Genomic DNA, 20,903 nt, shown 5'->3' with positions numbered 1-20,903 from the left:
TGCATACACGTTATGAGAATCGCACGTTCCCAAAGAACGCGTTTTTTGAGAATGTCGATTTGTCACTCCCAAAGAATTCGTTCTTTGGGTGCTGTTCTCATGCAGAAATGGCTTGTTTCTTTTACTTTTATTTCAGCCAAACACATTTATGTTCCATGAGAACGCCAAGAACGACAGAAACGCTCTCACGGAACGTTGCCAGAAAGGGCCTTACTTACCTGAGTAAATGCACTTACTTGGGTAAATGTTTCTATTTACCATTGTTCTTTTATTTTTCTGGTAAATAAAATAGTGACTATTCTAGCCATAAAAGTTCCATGATAAAAAAAGGGTATTTTTATTGCATCTAAGTATTGGCAACTTTCCAAAGATGGAAAAGTTAATTTACCCACGTAAAAGATGGGTATCACTTACCCAGATAAGTCATACCCAGAAAAATAAGCTGTCAATCAAAAGCAATTAAGTGGGAATATATGCAGAATATTAGACATTCATCTCAATATCCAACGTGGCAAGATATAACCTTATCATCTGGGCCACTAAGATCCAATCACCTAAAATGGTGTCCGATTGGGTGGTCATGGCGGTACCCTAGTTATAGACTCCTAGTATTATATATTGAAACAATTATTATTTTATTTTTTTATGGATAATAATTTGAAAATGCATGCATGCTATCAAATCGATTAATGCAATAAGACAAACTTCAGTAGATGATCATCACCAACCTTCAGCAAATTAAGATTTCCTCCATTTTATCACTTTTAAATTCAAACACAGAAAGGCAAAATGTTTCCATTTGTAGGTTTCCAGAATATCATATATCCTATGAGGAAACAACCAAACCCAGTGATTCCTGCCTGGGAAGATGAAGAAAACTTGAAAAGCAGCAGTGAAAAGAGTAGAACAACATTCTGCAAGCAAAGTTTGATCTGCTTGTTTTTCACTCCTACCCAATTTTAATGAACAAGTTTTTCCATTTGTTTTCTCTTCCTTTTGGTCTTTTAATAGTTTTTGTATTATGTTTTAGACAAATTCCAAAGAATGGAAGAACACCATAATGGACAGTTAAAAAACTATTCAGCCGCGCGCCTTCCTTAGTGGTTCAAGGACGCATAGAACTATAGAAGTAGCTAAGCAAATTTGGAAGGAAATGGGAAATTAAAACTACTGTTACAGACTTGCAGTAAAAAAAAGAAAGCAAAAGGTGTTTGTTCGATTGGGCTCGACTCTTAGGGCAATTGTTGGGACAGGGAAGCACTGGCTCGTTGTCCTTCCACTGATAGGAGCGGGAGGTTTTCGCTGCTCTGTGAAGCCAGCCTGACGCGGTACCCTCCACTCTAAGAGCCATATGACCCAAGCTTTTGTTCAAGTCACATGGTTCAACTCCCTACTTGGAATGGGCGTGCCAGCAAATTAGCTCCGACTGCTCCTGCCTGTATGAATCGGACAAACATTCAACCACCTTGGTGCCCTCGCTAGAGTTACAAGCTTGTGCTACCAAGCTCGGCGACATCTAATGGACTGATGGATCTAATAAGGAACAAGAACTTCTTATGCTTTACCAATATGGGACTTTTGCCAAACATGTGGTGTTCATCTCAACCATAGAATAGAATGGAAGTTAACGGTTCTTGTTTGGAGGGGTTATTCAACTTTAAAGCTATTTATCCTAGTTACAAAGCAATTGGGGTGGGATGGGAAATACTAATAATTTTGAATTCTTGTTGATCTTGATGCCCATTTGGAAATAAACTATTTAGTAACTCAGTCGAACTTGAATAGCTAGAACTTTGAGCTCGGGGTTGGCTTCGAGTCAAAAGCTCCTATGCTTGAGCTTGGTTCGGTTCAAGCTCGATTTGAGAAAACTGTTTTATAAAAATAAAAGAGTTATCTATGAAGACTAATTTTTATTTGATATTTAAAAAATTAAGAATTATTTTAATTAGTTATTAATATATATAAAAATAAAAATAATATATATAATATTTTTATCATATATATTATTTTCTATATTATTATTATTAATATTATTGAAGGTGTGCGATCTGGTAACTCCTAGCTGGACAGTACCTCGCCTAACTGGCTGGTTGAACTGCAAGGAAGAAGTTCTCAGAGAACCCGGGGTGGCTAACCCGGCGTGGTCACTCCGATGTTTGGTTTTGGGAACCCGGGGTGGCTAATCCGAGGTCACCAAATGATGTCGCTCCTTTGGTTCTGGAAATCATGCCGAGATCTGTTCCGCCCGCACCCCTGATTGGGTCCGTTCTGAACGTTGCCGTTTAGCACGTGCCATCTTGCCATTGGTCATGGCCACATGCACCTACATTAGAGCACAACTTACCTATTTATGTGAATCTAGCCAGAAATGACGTCGAAGATTTGTTCTATTTGCTTGTCATTTGTTTGTTAACGCAATAGCAGCCAAGGAAGTCCCCTCCTTCGGGTTGTGCAACGACAATGAGGTAAGTGTTGAACGAATGTGAATTGTTGTTTTAGGGCTTGTTTATCATTTCGTGTGAAATACCAAAAATAACCCTTCCCTCACGTGGGAATGTCACCCATGTTGTACGTTAATATGCATAGACTTTATGAGAATCGCACGTTCCCAAAGAACGCATTCTTTGAGAATGTCGATTTGTCACTCCCAAAGAATTCGTTCTTTGGGTGCTGTTCTCATGCAGGAATGGCTTGTTTCTTTTACTTTTATTTCAACCAAACACATTTCTATTCCATGAGAACGCCAAGAACGATAGAAATGCTCTCACGGAATGTTGCCAAAAAGGGCCTTACTTACCTGAGTAAATGCACTTACTTGGGTAAATGTTTGTATTTACCATTGTTCTTTTATTTTTCAGGTAAATAAAATACTGACTATTCTAGCCATAAAAGTTCCATGATAAAAAAAGCTGTCAATCAAAAGCAATTAAGTGGGAATATATGCAGAATAATAGACATTCATCTCAATATCCAACGTGGCAAGATATAACCTTATCATCTGAGCCACTAAGATCCAATCACCTGAAATGGTGTCCGATTGGGTGGTCATGGCGGTACCCTAGTTATAGACTCCTAGTATTATATATTGAAACAATAATTATTTTCTTTATTATCATTTATTTATTTATGGATAATAATTAAAAAATGCATGCATGCTATGAAATCCATTAATGCAATATGACAAACTCCAGTTGATGATCATCACCAACCTTCAGCAAATTAAGATTTCCTCCATTTTATCACTTTTTATTCAAACACAGAAAGGCAAAATGTTTCCATTTGTAGGTTTCCAGAATATCATATATCCTATGAGGAAACAACCAAACCCAGTGATTCCTGCCTGGGAAGATGAAGAAAACTTGAAAAGCAGCAGTGAAAAGAGTAGAACAACATTCTGCAAGCAAAGTTTGATCTGCTTGTTTTTCACTCCTACCCAATTTTAATGAACAAGTTTTTCCATTTGTTTTCTCTTCCTTTTGGTCTTTTAATAGTTATTGTCTTATGTTTTAGACAAATTCCAAAGAATGGAAGGACACCATAATGGACAGTCAAAAAACTATTCAGCCGCGCGCCTTCCTTAGGTGTTCAAGGACGCATAGAACTATAGAAGAAGCTAAGCAAATTTAGAAGTAAAAGGGAAATTAAAATTGATCCACAAGATTCCATAAACACCCATCAGAGATCTAGAGAGAGAATGAAACCCAAGAAGCAAAGAACATAATCTCTTCCCTTGAATGAATTCAGTAGTTGTTACAGACTTGCAGTAAGAAAAGGAAAGCAAAAGGTGTTTGTTCGAATGGGCTCGACTCATCGGGCAATTGTTGGGACAGGGAAGCACTGGCTCGTTGTCCTTCCACTGATAGGAGCGGGAGGTTTTCGCTGCTCTGTGAAGCCAGCCTGACGCGGTGCCCTCCACTCTAAGAGCCATATGACCCAAGCTTTTGTTCAAGTCACATGGTTCAACTCCCTACTTGGAATGGGCGTGCCAGCGAATTAGCTCCGACTGCTCCTGCCTGTATGAATCGGACAAACATTCAACCACCTTGGTGCCCTCGCTAGAGTTACAAGCTTGTGCTACCAAGCTCGGCGACATCTAATGGACTGATGGATCTAATAAGGAACAAGAACTTCTTATGCTTTACCAATATGGGACTTTTGCCAAACATGTGGTGTTCATCTCAACCAAAGAATAGAATGGAAGTTAACGGTTCTCGTTTGGAGGGGTTATTCAACTTTAAAGCTTTTTATCCTAGTTACAAAGCAATTGGGGTGGGATGGGAAATACTAATAATTTCGAATTCTTGTTGATCTTGATGCCCATTTGGAAATAATCTAATTAGTAACTCAGTCGAGCTTGAATAGCTAGAACTTTGAGCTTGGGATTGGCTCGAGTCAAAAGCTCCTAAGCTTGAGCTTGGTTCGGTTCAACCTCGATTTGAGAAAACTGTTTTATAAAAATAAAAGAATTATCTATGAAGACTATTTTTTATTTGATATTTAAAAAATTAAGAATTATATTAATTAGTTATTAATATATTTATAAAAATAAAAATAATATATATAATATTTTTATCATATATATTATTTTCTATATTATTATTATTATCATTATTATTATTATTATTATTATTATTATTATTATTATTATTATTATTGTTGATGGTGTGCGATCTGGTAACTCTTAGCTGGACAGTAGCTCGCCTAACTGGCTGGTTGAACTGCAAGGAAGAAGTTCTCAGAGAACCCGGGGTGGCTAACCCGGCGTGGTCACTCTGATGCTTTGGTTCTGGGAACCCGGGGTTGCTAATCCGAGGTCACCAAATGATGTCGCTCCTTTGGTTCTGGGAATCATGCCGAGCTCTGTTCCGCCTGCACCCCAGATTGGGTGCATTCTAAACGTTGCCGTTTAGCACGTGCCATCTTGCCATTGGTCATGGCCACATGCACCTACATTAGAACACAACTTACCTATTTTTGTGAATCTTGCCAGAAATGACGTCGAAGATTTGTTCCGTTTGCTTGTCATTTGTTTGTTAACGCAATAGAAGCCAAGGAAATCCCCACCTCTGGGTTGTGCAACGACAATGAGGTAAGTGTTGAACGAATATGAATTGTTGTTTTAGGGCTTGTTTATCATTTCGTGTGAAATACCAAAAATTACCCTTCCCTCACGTGGGAATGTCACCCATGTTGTACGTTAATATGCATAGACTTTATGAGAATCGCACGTTCCCAAAGAACGCGTTCTTTGAGAATTTCGATTTGTCACTCCCAAAGAATTCGTTCTTTGGGTGCTGTTCTCATGCAGGAATAGCTTGTGTCTTTTACTTTTATTTCAGCCAAACACATTTCTATTCCATGAGAAGGCCAAGAACGATAGAAAGCTCCCATGGAATGTTGCCAAAAAGGGCCTTACTTACCTAAGTAAATGCACTTACTTGGGTAAATGTTTGTATTTACCATTTTTCTTTTGTTTTTCAGGTAAATAAAATACTGACTATTCTAGCCATAAAAGTTCCATGATAAAAAAAGCTGTCAATCAAAAGCAATTACGTGGGAATATATGCAGAATATTAGACATTCATCTCAATATCCAACGTGGCAAGATATAACCTTATCATCTGGGCCACTAAGATCCAATCACCTGAAATGGACAGTTAAAAAACTATTCAGCCGCACGCCTTCCTTAGTGGTTCAAGGACGTATAGAACAATAGAAGTAGCTAAGCAAATTTAGAAGGAAAAGGGAAATTAAAATTGATCCACGAGACTCCATAAAAACCCTTCAGTGATCTAGAGAGAGAATGAAACCCAAGAAGCAAAGAACATAATCTCTTCCCTTGAATGAATCCAGTAGCTGTTACAGACTTGCAGTGAAAAAAAAAGAAAGCAAAAGATGTTTGTTCGATTGGGCTCGACTCTTAGGGCAATTGTTGGGACAGGGAAGCACTTGCTCGTTGTCCTTCCACTGATTGGAGCTGGAGGTTTTTGCTGCTCTGTAAAGCCAGCCTGATGCGGTTCCCTCTACTCTAAGATCCATATGACCCAAGCTTTTGTTCAAGTCACATGGTTCAACTCCCTATTTGGAATGGGCGTGCCAGCAAATTCGCTCCGACTGCTCCTGCCTGTATCAATCGGACCAACATTCAACCACCTTGGTGCCCTCGCTAGAGGTACAAGCTTGTGCTACCAAGCTCGGGGACATCTATTGGACTGATGGATCTAATAAGGAACAAGAACTTCTTGTGCTTTACCAATATGGGACTTTTGCCAAACACGTGGTGTTCATCTCAACAAAAGAATAGAATGGAAGTTAACGGTTCTCGTTTGGAGGGGTTATTCAACTTTAAAGCTATTTATCCTAGTTACAAAGAGGTGGGGTGGGAAATACTAATAATTTCGAATTCTTGTTGATCTTGATGCCCATTTGGCAATAAACTAATTAGTAACTCAGCCGAGCTTGAATAGCTAGAACTTTGAGCTCGGGGTTGGTTCGAGTCAAAAGCTCCTAAGCTTGAGCTTGGTTCGGTTCACGCTCGATTTGAGAAAACTGTTTTATAAAAATAAAAGAGTTATCTATAAAATGTATTTTTTATTTGATATTTAAAAAATTAAGAATTATATTAATTAGTTATTATTATATATAAAAATAAAAATAATATATATAATATTTTTATCATATATATTATTTTCTGTATTATTATTATTATTGTTATTATTATTATTATTATTATTGTTGTTGTTATTATTATTATTATTGTTATTGTTATTATTGTTATTATTATTATTATTGATGGTGTGTGATTTGGTAACTCATTGCTGGACAGTAGCTCGCCTAGCTGGCTGGTTGAACTACAAGGAAGAAGTGCTCAGAGAACCTGGGGTGGCTAACCCGGCGTAGTCACTCCGATGCTTTGGTTCTAGGAACCCGGGGTGGCTAATCCAAGGTCACCAAATGATGTTGCTCCTTTGGTTCTGGGAATAATGTCGAGCTCTGTTTCGCCTGCACCCCTGATTGGGACAATAGCTCGCCTTTTTCACAAGCATTGGGTTGGCCACCCATCTTAGGTATTGGATCTGTTTAACGAAGTCTACTGCAAGGAGCTTCCCAACCTCCTCATTAACTATCCTCCACCGCTTTAGGGCAACGTTCCGTTTTCTTTGTCTAACTAGCTTGACTAAGGGATCCACATTAAGTTTATGAGTTATAATACTTTGGTCAATACTAGGCATTTCTACTATGGACCAAGCAAAAACATTTAATTTACTGAGTAAGAAACTTACTAGTTGTGACCAAAGTGGTCGTTTAGTAGGGCACCGATCTGGAGGGTCTTCCTCGGCTTAGCATAAAAAACCGGGACCTGGACTATCTCCTCCATTAGGGCAGCTCGATCCTCTGTGTTATCGGGGGGTGTTTCTAGTTCGACATCGTCTGCCAACTTCACCTTGCCCTTTAGTGCGGCTACGTAGCACTTCCGTGACCCAAGCTAGTCACCTCGTATTACCCGTCTCTCATCGGGAACTTCATTGACAAGTAGTAGTTCGACACCACCGCACGTAGGGCATGCAAGATGGGCCAACCTAGGATGGCGTTGTAGGGGGAAGGAGTCGCGACCACCAAGAACGTGTGCTTGAAGTGTACCGAGTTGGGCCATGCTCCTGGTGTGATTGGAATTGTAATTCGGCTGAGGGGCCTCACGACATCACCACTGAACCCGACTAGGGGCGTGTTTGCTGGCTTCAGATCCTTTCACTCCAACTATAGCTTGTTAAACACTTATAGGAATAGGATGTTAGCCGAACTCCTAGAGTCTACTAGTACCTACTTTACCTCGAAGTCGTTGATCATGAGCTTGACTATGAGGGCATCGTCATGTGGATACTGAATCCCGCGTGCATCGTCCTCGGTGAAATAGATTGCCTCCTCGACCTGATGTCGTTTTGGCGGGTTCTCATCTTCATGTTCGAGCTTCCAAATTGAAGTCTTTTCCACTGTTGTGCTACACCCCGCAATGGTGGACCCACCGATGATGATATTGAACACCCCGCGGATCGGCCTGTCTTTTGGTGGTGGTGGTTGTCGAGGTGGCTGTTGGTCATTCCTTCTGCTTGACTCCAAGGCTTCTCTTTGCTGGTCCACTATCTCCTTGTCCTCATGCTTGATGAACTTCTTTAAATACCCACAGCGGATCAACTCCTCGATCTCATCCTTTAGGTTGTGGCAACCTTTTGTACTATGTCCAACATCTCAGTGAAAATGACAATAGACATTTGGGTTTCTAGTTGCCAGGTCTCCTCGCATCTTGGGCAGCCACTTGACACAGATGGTATCCTTGATCGCCATCAGAATTTCACCCCATTTTGCATTGAGGGGAGTGTAGGTGGACCTCTGGATTGGAGGGGTCCTAGATCGCCGACCTGACCTAGAACCCCAAGGTGGAGACTTTCTTTTCTGTCGTGGGGACTTACTTCTCTTTGGCGACTTACTCTTTCATCACCAATGCTTGTTGCTACTGGTGCCTTCATCTTCTCTCTTTCTCTTATCGCCTTGTTGGAGCTCCAACTTGGACCCGAGGGCTTCTTCCACATGGATGAATTTGCCAGTGTTCTCGAGGAACTTCTCCATTGTTTTTGTAGGGTTCAACTCGAGATGCCAAGAGAACTCGACATAGTGAACTCCCTTCTGGGCTGTAGTGAGCTGCACAACTTGATTGAGGTTAGGTATTTGCAAGCACTCTGGATTGAACCTGTTGATGTAGCTCCTGATTGACTTGTTTTCCTACTAGACCACGTTCAGAAGGCTCGCTGCTGACTTCGAGCACTTCTTACTTGTGATAAAATGCGTGCTGAACAGATCTACGAACTGTGACCAACTCTTGATCGAGCCTGGGGGTAGGTTCCTATAGCACATCCTAGCTATTTCCCTAAAAGTCGCTGAGAACACCACCCACAGGCTCGCTTTATCAGCTCTAGTGAGTAGCATTAAGGACTGGAAGTTGTCGGCATGGTCGTTAGGGTTAGTCTTCTCATTGTACATTTCCAGCGTTGGTGTCTTGAACCATTGTGGCCTTGGAGCAAAAAGAATCTCTGTTGCTAGGGGGAGGGCTGGCTCAACAATACTGGAGCTGGTTGTACAGCTACTAAGCTCACTTCCTCCCTCATTCTGTTTGTTGCTACTAGTGGGCTGCTCCTTGCTGATGTTCGGCGCACTCTGTGACGGTGTTGCTTCCTCACGGCCTCGTTGTTGGTGTTGTTCACTTCGGTATTGTCTGGCATCTTGACTCTAGTGCGCTCCCGCTCTCGAATGCTGTCACGAGGCGGGAGCTAGTTCCTATTACTCACGTCCTCATGATCATGAACTGGATGCTGGTTGTTGTGGGGGACCGAGGGGTCTCGATGTGAGTTTGTGCCTCTTGCCCTGAGCTGATGGTTGTAGACTTGAGGCTCGTGGTTTTCACACCGCGAGTGTTGTTGCTGATCGGTCCTAGTCTGGCGGCTGTCTTGGGGCCGATTCTTCTGATTTTCCACATGGGAAGGTGGTGGTGTGCATTGTCCTGCTGCCTAGTCCCGAGGTGGGGTCTGGCCCTGAGGAGGGGCTGGGACCCAAGATGTCCCCGTGCCCCGGGGAGGGGATCGGTGCACATTCTATTACGCCTGGTTCTGGTTCTGGTTCTGAGTCGAAGCTATGTTCTGATTCTGGTTCTGGTTTTGAAGTGGTGGAAATTGCTACTGGTAGAAATAGTACTGTTGGTACGGCTGGAACTGATGGATCTACTACATCTGAAGCTATATGACCCGCACGCTCTGGACCAACTCCTCGAATTGCTACAAATCGACCCCGAGAGGAACCACCTAAGGCTCCGCAACCAAGATGGTGGTGCTCACCTGAGGCAGTGGAGTGTGCAAGGGTTGCATGTAGAACGCCTGACTTTGCATTGTTGAAACCCCCGAAATGGTGAGGGGAATGGTAAACCGACCAATGCAAACTGAGGGGAACTCTGAATTGAAAGTGGTATGTTCCTGCCCCTAGTCACAATCACGTTGATGCTTTTTCCAGTGTTGCTTTAGGATGCCATTGATGATTTGCTGGAAGTAGTTAAAGTAGAAACTTGGCTTTTATTCATGTTTCTCACAGATGACGCCAATTGATGGTGTGCGATCTAGTAACTCCTATATGGTCAGTAGCTCACCTAGCTAGCCGATTGAACTACGAGGAAAAAGTGCTCAGAGAACTCGGAGTGGCTAACCCGGTGTGGTCTACTCTGATGCTTAAGTCAGTATTAGGTTGGTTGCGAGTTGAAAATAAGCAAATATGAGAGCTAGAATGCACTAAATTGCGTGTGGGTCTTATATAGATGGGTTGCTGTGGGTCTCACGAAACACCTCTGAGATCCTCGGTCTGCGCTGTTAAGAGTCCATTCCGCTTGGAGAGGTGGATAGCATGCTAGCCGATAAGGCCTATCGTGTCCGTCTGATCCGGGCGCGATGTGGATAAGTCTTACAGTTGTGCGACATGATCCTGATGAGCTCGGGGGTAGCTGGCATGCTTCTAGAAGTCGGATGTGTTACCTCGGTGAGTTAGGCAATCCCGAGCTACCCATACCTAGGTCATTGCCGAGGTGCCTGAGACGCCCGAGGTGGCTTGGCCCACCGAGGTGGAAAGTGGTGCTAAAATGGCGGTAAGTGCTGACTCACAGTCTAATTGACAGGTCGCGTCAACGTGTCCTCTATTTACTAGGTCAAGCCAAATCACCCTTCATCAATTATTATTGTTATTATTGTTATTATTATTATTATTATTATTATTATATGTATGTATGTATGTAGCTATTTGAGCTCGGCTCGAAGCTCGATAGTTCGAATTGCTCGTAAAGAACTCAACTCGTGGTCACTCCTAAATCCAAGACTTAGTAAAAATAACAAAAATTTATTATAGGCAAGATGACTTTTATAACCCGGACCATTGAAGTGGTATCCCATAACCCAAACTATTTTTCCGGGTCATCCCACCAGTGACCCAAGATTCTACCACTAAGATCCAACCACCAGAAATAGTATTCCATCGGTGGCCATGGTGGTACACTAGTTCTAGACTCCTAGTATTATATATTGAAATAATTTTTACTTTTATAGTTATCAAAATTTTTATTTAATGGCTAATAATTGAAAAAATAGAAGTAAATACCATAAAGACATATCCATATTTGTAGTAGAGACTTGAGATTAAGGGTACGCATGGATTCGGTTTCAAGGCAGAACCTATAACCTACCTTATAAGAATTGGTCAGAATTCCATCGGTTTAATTCGGTTCTAAGGCAGAACCTATAACCTACTTTATAAGAATTGGTTAAAATTCCAGAATTCAGGATTATTTGTAACTAGTTCATCATATCAACAAAGCGTTTGTAGTCCAACGGTTAGGATAATTGCCTTCCAAGCAATAGACCCGGGGTCGACTCCCGGCAAACGCATTGTGATGTTACTCTTTAATTTGTAGGTAAATAATACAACATTTATTTGTCAATTTTTCCCCTTAATATTTTTATTTTTTGTTGGTAAGAGCTGCTGTATTATGCTTCAGACAAGTTCCAAAGATTTGGTTAAGTGGAAGGGCACCAAAATAGACTCTTTGAAAACTATTCAGAGGCCTTTTTCAGGGGTTCATGCACGCATATATCTAACGAATTGAGAAGTAAAAATAAAGTTAACATGGGCAAGTGGGCTGAGTTGATTTACAATACAAAAATGCGAAAGGTAGTTGTCCGATTGGGCTCAGCTGCTAGGGTAATTATTGAAGGATGGTTTTTTTTTCTTGAAGAACGGCTTTTGGGAGAGAGAGATACGTTTTGGATATTTGACCCTTCCCGATCTATAAATTGTTGGACAGCATATAAAATTTATTACTAGGTGTTGGATTTAATAATCTTTTGAATTTTATGCAAAGGATAATTGATAATTTATATGTTTTTTATATGGCTTAATTATATAATTAGAAATTTTGTTGTTTATGTTATTTTACTAATTTATTGCTTATATATAACACGAAAGAATATGGAATTAGATGTGAGTTCTAAACCTAGCTAGTTTCTATATCCCTGAATGTAGGGAGAGTAAGGTTGGAGAGGGTTTTTCATTTTTATGTGTAGGAAGGATTTTGATTCTCAAAATCTAACATATTACGGGTTTTGGGGCTGGTACAGGTTGGGAGGTTTAAAGTGGCGGGTAAAGTCTAGAATTTACAAAACCCTCCCTGAACACGCCCCCGTTGCCATCCTTAGGAGTAGGAGGTTTTCACTACTTTATGAAACCAGCCTAACAGCTGATGCAGTGCCCTTCATTCTAAGAGGGACATGGTGATCAGATTGGCTGCCCACAGAATGCGCCCAACTCATTCCCTCCGTGCATTGGAATATCTCCTGTGCTAGTGATGGGGAGATATTCCCAATGCACAAAGGGGATGGGCGGTGGGGCCCCTATGGGGTATGCTATGTGGGAAGTTGATCCTGTTTTAGAGATATGACCCAAGCCTTTGCAAAAGCCACGTGGCTCAACTCTATATTTGAGACGAGCGTGACAACAAATAAGTGCCGATTGGAGTTAAGATTGGTGGCCTGCAAAGAGCGCCCCACATGCACATCTCAACGTGCATTGGGAACATCTCCCATACTTTCTTTGGGAGATGTTCCTAGTGCACGGTTGAGATATTTTGTCGAGCACATGTGGGGTGCCCATGCAAACTCCATCGATTATCCATACCTGTTAGAGTCGGGCCAATGTTTGACTATCTTATGCCCCTACTCAATTTACAAGCAAGGGTGGATTCGAGTTGAGCTGAGTTGAATACCTAGCTATTAAAGCTAGGCTCACAAAAAAACTATGGTGCTTGTGCTCGAACTTGAGCTCAATTCAAGCTAAAGACTTGAGCTCGAGTTCTATTCAACTCAAAAGCTTGAAGTTCAAGCTGAACTATAGGCCAAACTTTCTATAAAAATAAAAAATTATATATATATATATATGGGCAATTTCATTAAACTAGCCCTACCATTTAGCTAATTGACTAACTCTACCCGTACTGTTTACATATTGCCTTAAAGTACCCTTGCTCTTTCTAAAATTTGACATTGTTGTTAAGTGCTAACAAAAAGAAACGAAATTTCGAATTTGCCCTGCACTATTCCTCAAATTTCAAAATAAAACTCAATTGATGAGGAGTTCTGATAATGATGTTTCAGAGACGCAAATTGTCACTGTTGAGGAGCTTATGAGAGTCTAGATGAGGGTTTGAGAGTCTAAATGACTATTGCAAGTCATTACGTGTTACGTGCTCACTCATTGTACTAACCTAACGTGTCTACTACATCCGGACCCTCTTCTATCAACTCTTTTATGTATGCTCGGGTTTAAGTAGCTTGTATCAGTTTATGCCACCCACTAATGTTAGTGTTTATCTTGTCTTGGCTGTCTCATTGTGAACAGCCTTGTGCTATGGTACATAGTGGGTTCCACAAAAAGAAGTGTCCCATGTATAATGAAGTAAAAGAGGGGATAAGAGAGCGAGGTCATCTAGACTCCTTTTCTTCTTTTGCTAAGAAAATTTCTTAAGAGAGAAGATACTGGTGTTTCTGCTAATATGAAAAGAGGAAAGAAGTCTATCAATGCCTTAAAATAAAGGAATGCGAGGAAAAAAAATACACTATGGTTCTTAATACACTTGTTGATAAGGAAGTGGAGATTGGCAGGCTTTTGGGTTTGTCTTTTGTGGGAAGAGAAGCTTTGTCAGAAGAGCCTTTGGAGAGTTCGAGGAGAGAAGGAAAGAAGAGAATTTGAAGAAAAAACCATTAGGGGAAGGGGGAGAGTCTTGGAGTGAGAAAGGACAGGAAGAAGTTTTTGAGGGGGAGGATTAACTGCAGCTTTAAGGGGGTTTGTGGGGGATTTGGAGTCGATTTAGGGGAAGGTGATTTTGCTTTTCAAATTGTTCAGAGTTTGGGGAGAATGTTGGGAGCTTGGACCCTTGGTTCAGTTTCAAATATGTGTTTTGTTTTGACTAGTCTTGTAGTTTGGTGTAGGGCTGTTGATAAGAAGGCCCAACTCTACCAAACCGACTAACCCGGACCGACCCAATCCGAGTTGGCTGGGTTTTCATCAGCACGGGTCGGTTTCAGGTTGTGCAAATTCTTAAACCGATGATTTGGGTCGGTTTCGGTTTTTATACAAGAAAATTGAAACTGACCCGAACCAAACCGACTTAGTTCAAACATGAAGTTCCAAAGCCCATTAGGCCACCTAGTTTTTGAATGGTTGCAAGAAACTTTGGATTAGTGAATAGTGATTAATAAACAACTTTTGTGATTAACTTTTCATTTAAATTTTATCATAGGAAATGGCTGAATCATTCAATTTATGACTGTTTTTTAAATTAGCAAGATTTTATCACAGGGATGAACTTAGAACCGAAACCGACCCAACCCGACTCAAACCGACCAGGTTGGTTTTGCTTAACACTGGGTCGGTTTCGGTTTCTATATCAGGTAACCCGACTAGGTTAGGTCGGTTGGAAAAATCGTAGTAAACCGACCCAACCCGACCCGTGAACAGCCCTAGTTTGGTGTTGGAGGTGTTGCCTTGACACCTCTTGTGGATGTACTCAACTCTTCTTTTATTTTTAATAAAATCTTTTCTCTTATTATAAAAAAAAAAAAGAAAATATAAGATGACTGATCTGGCAAGGAGACCTCTTGTGAATGTATTTATGACTAGCGTTTGTAGTCCAACGGTGAGGATAATTGCATCCAAGCAATAGACCCGGGTTCGACTCCCGGAAAACGCATTGAGGTGATAGTCTTTGAAATGTTAATTAATAATACAAGATTAATTCTGCATGTTTATCTCTCTGCCGTCCAATTTTAATAAACAAGTTCTCTATTTTCCCCCTTCATTCCTTTTGTTGGTAAGAGCTGTTGTATTATGCTAAAGACAAGTTCCCAAGATTTGATTAAGTTGAAGGCCACCGAAATAGACAGTTTGAAAACTATTCAGAGGCCTTCCTCTTTCAGGGGTTCATGCAGGCATATATCTAACGAATTGAGAAGTAAAAATAAAATTAACATTGGCACGTGGGGTGAGTTGATTTACAGTACAAAAAAGCAAAAGATTTTTCTTGAAAAACAGGTTTTGGATATTTGATCCGGACAGCATATAAACTTTATTACTAAGTGTTAATAATCTTTTGAATTTTATGCAAAGGATAATTGATAATTTATATGTTTTTTATATGTCTTAATTAAATAATTAGAATTTTTGTTTTTTTATGTTATTTTATTTATTTATTGTTTATATATAACAAAAAATAATAGGGAATTAGATGTGGGTTCTAAACCCAACCAGCTTCTTTATCCTTGAATGCATGGAGGATAAGGTTAGGGGGGGGTTTTTATTTTCATGTGCGGAGAAGATTTGGATTCTCAAAATCTAACCCATTATAGGTAGTTTAAGAGGTTTAAGGAGGCAGATAGGGTCTAAAATTTACAAAACCCTCCTTGAGCATGCCCTGTTGCAATCCCTAGGAGTAGGAGGTATTTACTAGTTTGTCAATCCAGCCTCACAACTGATGTGGTGCCCTTAATTCTAAGAGGGACATGGTGATTAGATTGGCTGCCAACAGAATGCGCCTCACAACTCATCCCCTTCGTGCATTGGGAATATCTCTTGTGCTTGTGATGGGGAGATATTCCCAATGCACGAAGGGGATTGGCGGTGGGGCCCTTATGAGGTAATCTATGTGGGATGTCGATTCCGTTTTAGGGACATGACCCAAGCCTTCGCAAAAGCCGCTTGGCTTAACTTTGTATTTGAGATGAGCATGCCAACATATTAGTGTCGATTGGAGTTTGATCGGTGGCCCACATAGTGCACCCCACATGCACATCTCAATGTGCATTGGGAACATCTCCCATACTTGCTTTGGGAGATGTTCCCAATACACGGTAGAGATGTTTTGTGGGGCACATGTGGGGTGCCCATGCAAACTCCATCCGTACTTGTAAGAATCAGGCCAATGTTTGACCACCTTATGCCCCTGCTTGAGTTACAAGAAAGAATGAATTCGAACAAAGCCGAGCTGAATACCTAGCTATTCAAGCTAGGCTCACAAAAAACTTATGGCACATGAGTTCAATTCAAGCAAAAGACTTGAGCTTGAGTTTAGTTCAATTCAAAAGCTTGAAGTTCAAGTTCCACTATATGCCAAATTTTCTATAAAAATAAGAAATAATATATTTTATAATATATATGGGCAATTTCGTTGAACTATCCCTATTGTTTAACTAATTGACTAACTCTATCCTTATTGTTTACATATTGTCTTAAAGTACCCTTACTGTTTACATATTGACTAATTCTATCCTTAAATGCTAACGAAAAGAAACGAAATGTCACATTTGCCCTCCACTATTCCTCAAATTTCAAAATAAAACCCAACTGATGAACAGTTCCGATGATGATATTTCAGAGAGATCGAATTTTCCCTTCCTCAAGATAACTGTTGCAAATCCCAATCTCCATTCTCCATCATTGTTGGGGAAGGATCCATCTAAGTCAAAGAAAGCTGTCACTGTTGGGGAGCTTATGAGGGTCCAGATGAGGGTTTGGGAGTAGATATAGTTTCTTGTTTCCAGGTTTTGTCTTTTAACTTTTCTAGAGATGGGATTGTATACAGGGGTCCCGTCTAGTGACGGAGCCTAATGAGGGTTTCAGAGCAGATTTAGTTTCCTGTTTGGGTCCTGTCAAGTGAGAGAGCCTGACTCGTTGGAGAGATTTCTTGAAAACAAAGAGAAATGGTACCCTCTCTCCATCGCTCATAGTTCCCCGTCTCCTCCTCCTCTTCCACCGATAGAACGCCTCTCTCTATCACTCACATTTCCCCGTCTCCTCTTTCACCAAGAGAACGCCTTAACACACTGCCGTTGTATCTCCATCCCTGAAGTTGTCACCTCATTCCGTCAACCCTTTCCCACTTAGATCTATTCTCCTGGGCGCACCCACACCCCCTTAAATCAAATATTAATCGAGGATGAAAATTCCCTTCAAAACTAATATTATCACTCATTCACAGTGATGAGGAAGTAACAGTTTATGTGGGAACTCAAACCATTACATAGGAAGACACAGTAGGAAAACACATTATTCTGTTTTTTTTTTTCATTTGTTGGTTTATAAAAACAAATGAAAACACTGCCGTTGAAGAAGCAAAAGTGATCTTGCTAAAAATAAATGAAAATGAGAATGAGGCAGAACGAAGGCTGTCAGATATATGACAGGCAGCAACGATGGCTAATTCAGAGAAATCTATGGAGTGAATTCTTGAGGCGTTCCCCTTCACTTCAGCGAATGTTGCTTGCTGGTCTTGGAATCCAGTGTTTCCAACAGATGACAAATGGGCAAATGGTTGGAATGAGATGAGTGGTGGTGAGGAGCAAGGGGGAGAGAGAGAAAGAGAGGGAGAGATATCAAATATTACCTAGATATCGGGTATCATATAATTTTATGGGGTTTTTATTGTTCAATCCACCCCTACAAATCTTAGTCCCACCGTACAGGTGAGATGAATCTTGACCGTGGATCGATGCCAAATCGGCGGGCAAGATACTATTTAGGGGGGGGGGGGACTATAATGCATCAATCAAGAGTCCAAAACACTAAACACATGTGTGTATTATATTTTAATTATTATATCACTTATTTTTTATTTTACTATTTTAATATTTTAGCATTAACAGAAAAATCAACTAAATATTAAATTCTCAAATACAAATTGAATATCACAAAAATATAATATTAACTTAAAGTATCAAATTTGTTAACATTTCTAAGATACATATTCTATACAAATTCATAATTTTTAATCACTAAAATAATTATGCCATTATTAATATTTTTATTTCTATAAATAATTCAAAATAAAAAAAAATAATTTTTGGAAATAAATGCATATAAGTGAATTTGATAGATTCAATTTAATATTATGTTCTTCAATATTTTGTAAACAATATTTTTATTTTTTTATAAATAATTAATATGTTGTTATTACTTATTAATGTAAACTAAAATATTAATTAATAATTTTACAAATATATAAAAATTTAAAATGCATATCATTTGCAATTTAAATATTAAAATAATTATGTTATTATTCGTATTTTGTTTTTATAATTTTATTGATATTAAAAATCACCTTTTTATATAAATATGGACTTGATGGATTATTTGTACTATTAATTTATAAAATACTATTTTTAAATATTATTGCTTGAAATAGTTAGAATTGTTAAACATAAACACGTATTTTTTGTTTAAATTGTATGTTTGCACAAAAGAGTAATAAAATTTATTCTATTCTATTTAACAATACAAGATAAAGCTTGGTTTGATGTTTAAGATTGTGAAATGGCATAGTTGCAATTTTTATGAAGTATAAATGAACCCGGCGTTTCGCGTGTATCGTATTGTATCGGTGCGTATTGGCTGATACAGTACAATACATGCCGATACGGATTCATATCGATGCGATAAGAATGACTTACGGGATACATTTCTATTGGTTGCGTAACCTGTACCGTTAACTGATACGATACGATACACTTTGTATCGAGCGTATCATGCCAATATTTAAGTCCTTGACTTTAATAGCTAACAATATTGTAATTATTTGCATTGACATGTTTTGCATCAATGCAAATTTATTTGCATTACAACCAAACGCAACCAAAAGTACAAAACATTCAAAAATGTCAAATTTTCATACAATAATGTATTAACGATCTCCAAAATTGATATGTATTGAATGATACTTTGACCTATCTAAAACTAGCTAGAGACTTTTACCAGCAACATCCAAACGCTAAACCTCCTTCAGCCCATAGTCAACATATGCATTAATCTGATCAAACCTTTAAGCCAAGCTTTCTATAAAAATAAAAAATTTATTTTAAATATAAAAAGTTAAGAATTATAAAAACTAGATATTATTATATATAAATAAAAATATTATATATTTTATAATATATACTCTCTCTCCCTTTATATATATATATAGTTGAGCTCTAATAGCTCATGAAAATCTAGATTCATTTTCACCCCTAGTTACAAGCTCACACCAACAATTAAGTGGTGTTTGATAACACTTTTCAAAACTAAAATATGATTTGAAATATCTACTTTTCAGATGCCATGCTCATTTGGTATTGCATCTAAAATATGATTTGAAATGTTTTTCAGATTTGAAAATGTAAGTCTTAGGCTTGTCACTTAACACGCTTAGATGCATTTCAAATGTGGCCTAAAGTCGAAAATACCCCTATTTTAACCCAATAAAAACACATTCAATCTCTCTCTCTCTCTCTCCCTGTATTCCCATTACTTTTGTTGCAACAGTCAATAGTGGCAGCTCTCTCTCTCTCTCTCCCTGTCTTCCCGCCACTGCCACTACATATTTTATTCTTATTTTAATATTTTATTTGTTATAAATTATATGTGTTAATTATTATTATTTTATTTTTTTATTAATCATTAAATATTTTAATAGTTTTAAGATATGAATTTGACAATTATTAAATTTTTTTTATTTCTTCATGGTCTTTAATATTACTATTTTCATTATTATTTTAACTCAATAATTTATTTTTAATTTATAAATTGATATGTATTTGTCAATTTTATTCATATTTTTATAAATTATTTTTTATTTTTATAATATACTCATATTTTTTAATACTATTTTGAATTTAACAAATTATTTTTTATGAAATAATACAAATTAAACTCAAAATCACCAAATAGCCTATTAAAGGGGTAAAATAGTAAAATCAATGATTTTCAGATGTTGAGGGTTTGATCCAACACAAGTAACCTACTTTGTTCAGCCTATAAAAAGTCAAAAAGTAATTGTCTCTTTTTAGATTGCAGACACTTTTAATATTTTTTTAACTTTTCAAATTTCAGATTTCAAATTTATCAAACTCCACCTTAATATAATGGAATGAACTTTATTTTAAGCTGTCAATCCAAAGCAATTTAAGTGGGAATATATACAAAATATTAGATATTGATCTCAGGTTCCGTTTGGTTCGAGAGAATAAGACCCTGGAATCGGAATCGGAATCGGAATGTGCCATTCCGGTTACGGATGTTGGGTTGACCGGAATGGGAATGAATAGGCGGAATGTGATTCCCCATATGGGGGAATGGCCATTCCCGAGTCCCGACCCCCTCCCAGGTTTTTTTGGACAAAATTCATTCTAATCTCTTAGCAATTAGCACTGACTAGATACATAAATGCGCTCTCTCTCTCTCTCTCTCGTCTTTCTCTCCTCTACCTCTCTCAGGATTCCTCTGTTCTGGAAGCACTGGATTTTTCTTTCTTTTCCAATACAACTTTTGAGGTTTAGGGATCTGGAAGCACTGGAAGCACTGGATTTTTCTCTCCTCTACAGATTTCGTCATTTTATGGTAGTTTTGGGTGTTCTTTTCCCGTGGATGGATATGGCTGAAATTTCATTTCAGCGGGTGAATTAAAAATTTTGGCTGATTCCAATTTTAGCTTTTAGTTGAATTAAACAGCAATAATGGGAATCTGATTCCGATTCCTGACTTAACTAAACAGGTATTAGGAATAAGTGATTCTAATTTTAATTCCTAAGGATTCCGATTCAGATTCAGGTCCTGTCCACGAACCAAACCGACCCTCAATGTCCAATGTGGCAAGATATAACTTTATCAACTGGACCAGTCTGATTCAATGGGTGTGGACATAACCGAATGTCATTGTTCCAGGCCTCCCCACTAATGAACCCAAGGTTCTACCACTAAGATGCAATCCCCTGAAATGGTGTCCGATTGGGTGGACATTG

The 20,903-nt window shown here is 38.9% G+C and overlaps 4 non-coding genes across 4 annotated transcripts; 1 reads left to right on the top strand and 3 right to left on the bottom strand.

The window, feature by feature from the left end:
- Positions 1-1,203: 1,203 nt before the first annotated feature.
- Positions 1,204-1,511, bottom strand: LOC148789802 (signal recognition particle RNA). Its single transcript, XR_016079977.1, has one exon.
- Positions 1,512-3,780: 2,269 nt separating this feature from the next.
- On the bottom strand, positions 3,781-4,088 carry LOC148789801 (signal recognition particle RNA). The gene has a single exon (XR_016079979.1).
- Positions 4,089-5,891: 1,803 nt separating this feature from the next.
- Positions 5,892-6,199, bottom strand: LOC148789800 (signal recognition particle RNA). The gene has a single exon (XR_016079983.1).
- A 5,200-nt stretch (positions 6,200-11,399) lies between these two features.
- Positions 11,400-11,471, top strand: TRNAG-UCC (transfer RNA glycine (anticodon UCC)). The gene has a single exon. It is a non-coding gene; the product is annotated as a tRNA-Gly (tRNA).
- Positions 11,472-20,903: the final 9,432 nt, after the last annotated feature.

This window comes from Nelumbo nucifera, chromosome 8, assembly GCF_055504915.1.
Source record: "Nelumbo nucifera cultivar China Antique chromosome 8, China Antique-T2T, whole genome shotgun sequence".
Taxonomy (NCBI): domain Eukaryota; kingdom Viridiplantae; phylum Streptophyta; class Magnoliopsida; order Proteales; family Nelumbonaceae; genus Nelumbo; species Nelumbo nucifera.
The sequence above is the reverse complement of the archived record's forward strand: the minus strand, read 5'-3'. Positions and strand labels throughout refer to the sequence as shown.